This window comes from Saimiri boliviensis, chromosome 12, assembly GCF_048565385.1.
Source record: "Saimiri boliviensis isolate mSaiBol1 chromosome 12, mSaiBol1.pri, whole genome shotgun sequence".
Taxonomy (NCBI): Eukaryota; Metazoa; Chordata; class Mammalia; order Primates; family Cebidae; genus Saimiri; species Saimiri boliviensis.
Genome location: NC_133460.1, coordinates 3,096,437 through 3,104,511, shown reverse-complemented (window position 1 = coordinate 3,104,511; position 8,075 = coordinate 3,096,437).

The following is an 8,075-nucleotide window of genomic DNA, read 5'->3' as shown; positions in this document are numbered from 1 at the left end:
CAGCCATTGCTCTGGGAATGCAAAACGGTACAGCCACTTTGGGATACAGTTTGGGAGTTTCTTACAAAGCTAAACATACTCTTATTATACGATTCAGCAATTACACTACTTGGTATTTACCCAAATGAAGTAAAAATTTCTGTCCACATGAAAACCTGCACACAGATGGTTATAGCAGCTTTATTCATAACTGCCAGAACTTGGGAACAACCAAAATGTTCTTCAGCAGGTGAATGGATAAAAACTGAAGTACATCCGACACGGGGAAATTATTCAGTGCTAAAAAGAAATGAGCTATCAAGCCATGAAAAGATATGGATGAACTTTAAATGTGTATTACCCAATAAAAGAAGCCAGTCTGAAGGGGGTTGGGGAGGAAGAAGGGATGAACAGGCAGAGCAGAGGATTTGTAAAGCAGTGAAACTCTTTTTTATGATACTTTAATAATGGGTGCTTGTGGATACACATTGGTCCAAACCTACAGAAGGTAGAACACCTAATGTAAACCATGGACTTGGGTGATAAATGATTGATAGGGTTTGGCTGTGTCCCCAGTCAGCTCTTACCTTGAACTGTAATCATCCCCACGTGTCAAGGGTGGGCCAGGTGGAGATAACTGAATCATGGGGGCAGTTTGTCCCATACTGTTCTCATGGTAGTGAATAAGTCTCACGAGATCTGATGGTTTTATGAAGGGAAGTTCCCCTGCACAAACTCTCTTGCCTGCTTCCGTGTGGGCCGTGACTATGCTCCTCATTTGCCTTCTGCCATGATCGTGAGGCCTCCCCAGCCATGTGGAACAGAGTCAACTAAACCTCTTTCCTTTATAAATTATCCAGTCTCACGTATGTCTTTATTAGCAGTGTGAGAACAGACTACTACAATGATGATGTGTCAATTGTAACCCAAGCACCATTCTCGGGGGTAGGGAGGGAAGATGTTGCTAGCGAGGGAGGTTATGGGCAGGGGTCAGGGAGAATATGGTCCAGACACAGGGAAATCTCTGTATTTTCCACACGGTTTTGCTGTGGACTTAAAACTGCTCTAAAAAATAAAATGTATTATTATTATTAAGAAATAAAAGGTGAAGAAAAGAAAAGAAAAAGGGATCTTAGTCACAAAACTTACTCTCTGCACCTCATCTGTAAAATAGGAACAACAATATTTCACTCATAGAATTGTGAGGACAAAAAGTGAGAAAATGGGCCGGGCGTGGTGGCTCAAGCCTGTAATCCCAGCACTTTGGGAGGCTGAGGTGGGTGGATCACGAGGTCGAGAGATCGAGACCATCCTCGTCAACATGGTGAAACCCCGTCTCTACTAAAACTACAAAAAAAATTAGCTGGGCATGGTGGCGCGTGCCTGTAATCCCAGCTACTCAGGAGGCTGAGGCAGGAGAATTGCCTGAACCCAGGAGGCGGAGGTTGCGGTGAGCCGAGATCGCGCCATTGCACTCCAGCCTGGGTAACAAGAGCGAAACTCCGTCTCAAAAAAAAAAAAAAAAGAAAAAGAAAGTGAGAAAATGTACAAGATGTCCAGTGTATCTTCCATTCATCTGGGAGTTACTGACCAGGATATGAGTTAATATTCCAGAGGCACTGCCCCCTTACCAGCTAGAAAAAAACCAACTGGCTGGGAGCTCAGGCCTATAACCTCAGCATTTTGGAAGGCCATGGCAGGAGGATTGCTTAAGCCCAGGAATTTGAGACCAACCTTGGCAATGTTAGTGAGACCTCATTTCAGTGGCACATGCCTTTAATCCAGCTACTTGGGAGGCTGAGGCGGGAGGATTGCTTGAGCCCGGGAGATCCAGGCTGCAGTGAGCTATGATTATGCCATGCACTCCATAGGCTCTAACTGGGAGGGGGAAAAAAAGCCCACTAACTTGAAAGAAACAGAGGTAGTTTGTTTGTTTTTGAAACAGGGTCTTACTCTGTCATCCAGGTTGGAGTGCAGTGGTATAATTACAGCTCACTGCAGCATTGATCGCCCAGGCTCAAGTGATCCTCCCACTTCAGCCTCCCCAGTAGCTGGGACTACAGGTGCATGCCACCACACCCAGCTAATTTTTTAAGTTTTTGTAGAGAAAGGATCTCACTATGTTGCCCAGGCTGGTCTCAAACTCCTGGCCTCAAGCGATCCTCCCACCTTGGCCTGCCAAGGTGCTGGAATGGCGGGAATGGGCCACTGCACCTGGCCAAGATGTAGTTTAAATAAAATAGGATAAATAATAAATAAATAAATAAATAAAATTGAAACAAATCAAATGAAAAAGCCAACGGCGGTTGGACAGTGACAAGTTGAAACGTGGCTAATCCTTCCCTGGCACTGACTGCACCTTAGCCTCCCCACCCCTCATCTCCCACTGTGGCTCCTCTGTGTATCTGAGGCTGAGGACTGAAGTCTGCTGGGGTCCTACAATCAGTGCTAGGGTTCAGGGAGGAGGAGGGAGGCTGGCCAGGAAGAGAAGCTTCCGATGATCCACCACCACATTTGTGGCATCCCCGCTGTATGGGAATCATCTAGAAAGAAGATAAATAGAGCAGGCTTGTAACAATTGAAAACATCTATTTTTCTTCCCAAGCCAGAAACAAGAAGGAACAGGATGACTTCTTCGGCTCATCTCAAAGAGGACACTTTGATCCAGGTCTAAATGATCACTAAAATCTCTTCTCCCCGCTGAGTGGGTGGAATGTCAACAGCCCAGAGCAGCAGTGCCCTCAGCCACGTTCCAAATGTCTTCAGTCTCTGATTCATTCTGCAAATAGCCCCACCGCCAGCTCCAGCCCCTGCGAGGAGCCAGGTGCTGTCTTTATAGGAGCCAGGCAAGGCTCTGCTCTCAGGCAGCTTACATTGTAGCTCAAATAAAAAAAAAAAAATAAGTCATTCCAGAGAGTGACAGATCTAAAAAGAAAATATAAGTGGCTAGGCGCAGTGGCTCATGCCTGTCATCCCCGAAATTTGGGAGGCTGACGTGGGAGGACTGACTGAGCCCACAAGTTTGAGACCAGCTTGGGCACCACAGCAAGATCCCATTTTTACTTTTTAAAAAAATGAGATAAGAAAGAAAAGTAAAGCATGTGTAAAGGAGAGCTACTTGGGTAGATGGTAGGGGCAACACATGAGGAATGAGCAGAGACGGGCAAATTGAGCAGATAATTATTAAGCTGTGAGTCAAGTGCAGTGGCTCACATGCCTGCAATCCCAGCCTCTGGGAGGCTGAGGCAGGCAGATCACCTGAGGTCGGGAGTCTAAGACCAGCATCATCAAAATGGCAAAACCCTGTTTCTATTAAAAATGCAAACACTGGCCGGGCATGGTGGCGGGCACCTGTAATCCCAGCTACTCAGGAGGCTGAGGCTGAAGAATTGCTAGAACCTGGGAGGTAGAGGCTGCAGGTAGAGCCAAGATCGCACCACTGTACTCCATCCTGGGCAACAGAGTGAGATTTTCTCAAAAAAATAAAATAAAATATAAAATATAAATAATTTAAGCTATGTTGGAAGAGAAGGAGCCAGTTGTGAAGGTGGAAATGGGTGAGAGGGCTTTCGGAGCCAAGAAGAATGCAAATGAAAAAATCTTGAGGCAGAAATTAGCTAAAACCTGTATTAGTCTCCTAACTAAATACAAACTGGGTGACTTCAAACAACAGAATTGTATTCCCACATGGTTCTGTTTTCCAATGTTTCGTTTCTGTTTTTAAATGCTTTGGTTTTGTTCCGAGAAAGAGTCTTGCTCTGCCGCCCAGGCTGAAGTGCAGTGGCATGATCTCAGCTCACCGTAACCTCTGCCTCCCAGATTTAGCCATTCCCCTGCCTCAGCCTTCTGAGTAACTGGAATTACAGGCACGTGCCATCACACCCAGCTAATTTTTCTATTTTTAGTAGAGACGGTGTTTCACCACGTTGGCCAGGCTGGTCTCGAACTCCTGAACTCGTGATCTGCCTGCCTCGGCCTCCCAAAGTGCCAGGATTACAGGCGTGAACCATTGCACCTGGCCTCTAGCACAGTTCTGGGGGCCAGAAATCCAAAATCAAAGTATCAGCAAGGCTGGGTCCTTGTAAAGGCTCCGAGGGAGAATCCATTCGGTGTTTCTGTCCTGCCACCTGGAGGCTTCCAGCAATCCTGGACGATCTTTGGCTCATACCTGCCTCATCCCAATCTCCGCGTCTATCTCCACATTGTCCTCTTCTCTCTGTGTATTCTCCTCTTTTGATGAGGACACCAGTCACTGGACTTAGGGCTCACCCTGAATCCAGGATGACTTCATTGCAAGATCCTTCACTACCTGCATCTAAAATGACCATATTTCCTTGTTTTGGTTTGGTTTGGTTTGGTTTGGTTTGGTTTTCTAAGACAGGATCTCTCTCCGTCGCCCAGGCTGGAGTGCAATGACACAAACTCCACTCACTGTAGCCTCAACCTCCTGGGCTCTAGTGATCCGTCCACCTCCGCCTCACAAGTAACTGGGAACACAGGCATGTACCATCATGCCCAGCTAATTTTTTAAAAACTTTTTTATTTTGCTTTATTCATTTTTATGGCTGAATAATAATCCATTGTATGGATAGAGCACCTTCTGTCTAGCTTGAGGAAACATATGTTTTGTGAGTTTTTCATTTTACATAATTGATGTTATACAGCATGAATGGCACTGTTACTTTTTTTTTTCCATCTACCAATGTGACTTGGTGAAGTGAGTAATATTGGTGGGTTCTTTAAAGTATAAGAGACACTGTCAGATTATCTCAAGATATGGAAGAGAGTTATTGCCTGGAACTCTCCACGGGTGACATGCCACTCATTCTCACAACACATCAAGAAAGGTGTTATCAATATTCAAGACATTAAGAAATTAAGTTTCATAGAAATAAAGCAGTTGCCCAAGTACCAACCATATGAAAAGCTCTTCAAAATTAGGTATTGAATAGATGAATAAAATGAATCAGTGGCCGAGGTGGGGATTTGAACTCAGCTCTGTGCACCTGAAGGTCCATCTCCTGCCTCTGCACGCAGAACCAGAAACCAGAGCAGGGACCGCTGTGGATTTAAAGCAACTGCTGTTATAAGCTGATGGGAGGCAGGGGCAGAATTATAATCACCTGCTTTCTGCAGTCCTGGGGGATAAGCCCTCTCTCCAGGAGGACAAAAGTTTCTAGGGCTGACAGGGAAAACACATCAAGCATTTGGCAAATGCACGACCTTTGGAGAAAGGGCTGTTCTGAATAACCAGGCTAATAATAATCACCTGACAGCAATTTCCTGCAAGCTGGTTTCTTAAAACACATCTGGCAGTTCATCTGCCTTCCCTCTACTGCAGACGCAGTTTGTCACCAGTCCAGGTGGTGGAAGTGATGGACACTGCAGTGTGTGAGAGTGTGCGCCTTAACCCTTGCTTCGCCAAGTCTGGGGGAGACCTGCCTGGGACACTAGGAAGGACATTGAACCCTAACGCTCCACCCAACAGACTCACTGGGACATTTTGAATATGTGAGTCTGAGATCCGGTGCAGTGGCTCACGCCTGTAATTCAGCGCTTCAGGAAACCGAGGGGGTGGATCATGTGAGGTCAGGAGTTTGAGAGCAGCCTGGCCAACGTGGTGAAACCCTGTCTCTACTAAAAATACAAAAATTGGCCGGGTGTGGTAGCGAGCGCCTGCAATCGCAGCTACTCAGGAGGCTGAGACAGGAGAATCGCTTGATCCCAAGAGGCAAAGGTTGCAGTGACCTGAGATTGCGTCACTGTACTCCAGCCTGAGTGACAGAGGGAGACTCCATCAAAGAAAGAGAGAGGGGAGGGAGGGAGGGAGGGAGGGAGGGAGGAAGAAAAAAGAAAAGAACAGAAAAAGTGGGTCTGCATCTCACTGTTCATGTAACTTTGAGCAAGGCACTTCGCCTCTCTGAGCTTCTGAGTGGGCGCGAGAATGAAGAAAACCACAAGACGAAAGAGGCCAGCAGTGTGCCTTGTTCATAACGGAGGCTCAGGAACAGAGGGTGCTCTCCCCAACTCCCCCAGCTACCATCTCTTCACAGGCCTACCAAGAAGGGCTGGCTTTCTTTCCCCTTATCTGGTGACCTATTACTGTGTTGGAAATCACCTCAAAATTTGTGGCACTAATAATAACTCTTTTCTGTGTTCCTAAATTCTGTGGGTCAGTCTCAGAGGCCATCTGGGCTGCTATAACAGAATATCATACATGGGGTGGCTGATAAAACGCATTCATTTCTCATGGTTCTAGGGGCTGCAAAATCCAAGATCAAGGCACTGGCAGATTTCATGTCCAATATTTGGTCATAGATGGCTTTTTGCTGTGTCCTCATATGACAGAAGTGGTGAGGCAGCTCTTTGGGGCCTTTTTGTAGAGGCATTAATCCCCTATAAAAGATTATAGGTTTGATGAGAGGAGAGATGTGATCTGACTTTTGACTTTAAAGGATCCTTTTCCCTGCTTTAAATTGGAAGACAAAACTCCCAAGGGTGTGAACAATGCCTTCCTAGTGCCCTCACCACCTCCCAACATCCTCTGGGGATATCTGAGAGAACCCTCAGTGAACTAGAGAGAAAACTAGGAATAGAATCCGATGCCAAGACACCTAATTGGCTCTCTGTGTACTGTCCCGGGGGATTTCAGGAAACACAATCTGTTTCTTAAAAAAAAAAAAAAAAAAAAAAAAAAAACTGCTTATTTGTGTCGCTTAGTCACCCTATCAACTCTCCACATTTTATCATCAGTAACCATGAAATTGATGTTGATTTACTTCTGTTTTGAAAAGAGAAAAAATAATTTAGAAAAACGGTGTCAGCTGAGGCCGTGCGTGTATGTGTATACGTGAGCAGACGGGCATATGGATTTTATATACGTGGACTTTGCATATGTGCCTGTGTTTATATTTGTGTGTCGATGTTGACAGGTCTGAGAGTAGACACCACTGTGTGTGTCTGGGAACGTCTGTGAACACATCAGTGTGGTGTATATTCCTGGCAGCTCCCCATCTCATGCGTCATAAAATCCAAAGTTCTTACAATGTCGCGAAAGTTCTAACCCTGGCTACATCTGTATTCTCGTTTTCTGAAGCCCGTCCCCTGCGTTACTCCATTGTGGCCAGGCTGACTTCCATGTTGTCACTAGGACACACAAGCTGAAAAAAGGGCCAGGATCGTTGACTTTACTTTTTCTAAAAATGCAGTGACTCAGACAAGAGACATGAGAACCTGCGGTCTATCCTGTTCATCCTCTTCAGGGCATCCTCCTGAGGGCTGTGCTCAGTCACCGACTCAGAGGCTTTGTGAAATTCTGCAGGCAAGGCCAATAGGAGCAAACATGGATTCTTATGTTTGCTATTTTGTCTCACCTCCCTGGTGTTGGAAACTTGATGAGCATATAATTTAATGAAATCACTACCACTTTTTAAGAATAAGGAGTACTGGCTGGGCTTGGTGGCTCATGCCTGTAATTTAAGAGCTTTGGGAGGCCAATGCTGGAGGACTGCTTGAAGCCAGGAGTTTGAAGGCAGCCTGGACAGCATAGCAAGGCACAGTCTCTACAGAATTTTTTTTAAATGGTGGCACGCAGCTGTAGTCCCAGCTACTAGGGAGGCTGAAACAGGAGGATCGCTTCAGCCCAGGAGTTCAAGGCTGCACTGAGCTATGATGACACAGCCGCACTCCAGCCTAGACAACAGAGAAAGGCCGTCACACACACACACACACACACACACACACACACAAGAAAAAATAATAAACGAGTACTAAGAACATGGATAACGATAACACCAGTGATAATAAATGCAGTCGCTGGCATGCTGGTTAAACAGTACCGGCTCTGCATCCTATACCCCCGGTTCGAATCCAGGCTTTACCACTTAGCAGCTGGGCGAGTTATTTAATTCATGTTTAACTCCGTTAGACGAATGAATCGGCAACGCACGTGCAGAAGGTTGCCCCGCCCGCCACCCCCACCCGCCACACACCACGCCTAGCCGGCGACCACAGCGTAGGTTGCAGGTGAGCGCCCGCACGCTTACGCGGCCCGGGCAAGTAGGTGGAGCCACGGTGCGCCGCGGTCGGACTGACGC